Raw genomic sequence first — 1,765 nt, forward strand, 5'->3', positions numbered from 1 at the left:
TTTTTTTTTTTTTTTTTTTTTTTTTTTTTTTAGTTATTTAATAAGGTGGCTTTTTATTTGTTTAACTTGAGGTAGGCTGCTTTCTATCCTAATATGAAAAGAAAATGACTTTTTATCTTTTTTTTCTTCTTGAAGAGCAGTAAAACCAGATCCGCAGCTAATCAGCCCTCCGATTCAGGGCAGCACAGATATTCTGCCTGCATTTTTAAGAGGCTTTTCAGAGAGCATGAAAAGGTTTGCAAGTAGCAAGATCTTTGAAATATTTTTTGCTAAGGAAACTGAATGTGGGCCACCCCAGGAGGAAGACAGAGCCTTGTATCTCTCTCCGTGTTTGGAGGGGAGGCCCTTTTTCTCCTGAAGGATAGCTTGACCCAACTACTGTACCTCAGCCCGTAGTAAGAGTCTTTTAAGAATGTGTTTCTACGTACCCTGTTGATTCTTGGACTGCTGTTGCTACTGCAAGGGGGAAAAAATCCAGATATAACAGGGGAGGGATGGTGAGAGAGGATGCAATCTCCTCCACTGGGAACCAAAGCTGGATTGTTCCTGCAGTATGGCTCCTGGTGACTCAAACACGTTGGGTTTGCCTGCTCTCTGATGCGTGGGTCTGCCTCTCTCTAGCTGTCCCAATAACATTGTGTCTGGCGCTGTTGAACTGTTATGTCTCTGAATGCTGTGTCTCTGGCCCACAAGGTAAAAGCAGTGATTACAGTACAATATGACACAGTTGTTCTCAACTTCAAAGTGAAAATGCTTAGTACCAGCAGGCTGCCTTAGAAAGAACCATTTCCCTATTTTCTTTTCTAGCAAGGGAGATGTACTAACTGACTTTTTCTGTCTCTCAGCTTTGATTTCCCCCCCTTCAATGATCGCTGGCTGCTAAAAACCTCTGTGCAGCGCTGCCCATTGAAGGGAATCTAGCAGATCAGTACAAAGTTTGTGGGAAAAGACTGCAAGAAATATGCTGAGAAGGAAAGTTTGCTCGAGGAGAAGCAACAGGAAAAAAAAAAAAGACCTGGGGCTTGTGCACACAGACCCTCAAATTCACCTTGGATGGAGCTGGAAGGCAGGGGTGCAGTTGGGCTCTTCCTCCATCTGGCTGGTGACAGTGCCCTGTGCTGGGTGATGCTGGGTGAGACATGCTCAGGGAAAGCAATGGTGGGGCCTGTGTGGTTTGCTCAGATAGGGGCTTATCTGCAGCTAAATTCCAGTCCCAGAGGCTGCTCTGGCAATGTGCTGCTCTGGGTGAAAATGAAATGCTCCTCGAGGGAAGGCGAAGCTTGCACCTTTCCCCCTGGGAAAGCGGCAATTCCATCCAAGTCGCCTTCACACTGATTGAGGGTTGTTCTCATAACACACCCCTTTGGCAGCCACCAGCCCAAAGATAAGAGGGCATTTGCCTTCCAACACCCCTGCCCCCCGCTCCTCTCACTGCTTCTTTTGAGTCTGAGATGGGCAAAAAGGCTCTGCAGTCCTTCCTGCCCCATCCCTCTCGATGTGCCAGTGCAGTCAGGCCTGTGGAAGGAAGGGATTCAGTCTGTAGCTTGCCACAACTTGTTGTGTGGTGCCCTGGGGAAGCTGGCTTCTGAAGCAGGCAGCCTTCCCCGAAGAGCTGGGGGGAGTGTTTGGCTGGTATTTCTTAAAGGCAGATTGGTGAGAACTTGAATTCAAAGGCTGGCTGCTGTTCCCTAGTGAGCAAAAGAGTCTTGAGCAACTTCCAGTACACAAATAGGGGGTAGAAACCTGAACACTCTCCTGGTTTTGG

Source organism: Athene cunicularia, assembly GCF_003259725.1.
Source record: "Athene cunicularia isolate RWA chromosome 8 unlocalized genomic scaffold, athCun1 chr8_part1, whole genome shotgun sequence".
Classification (NCBI taxonomy): Eukaryota; Metazoa; Chordata; class Aves; order Strigiformes; family Strigidae; genus Athene; species Athene cunicularia.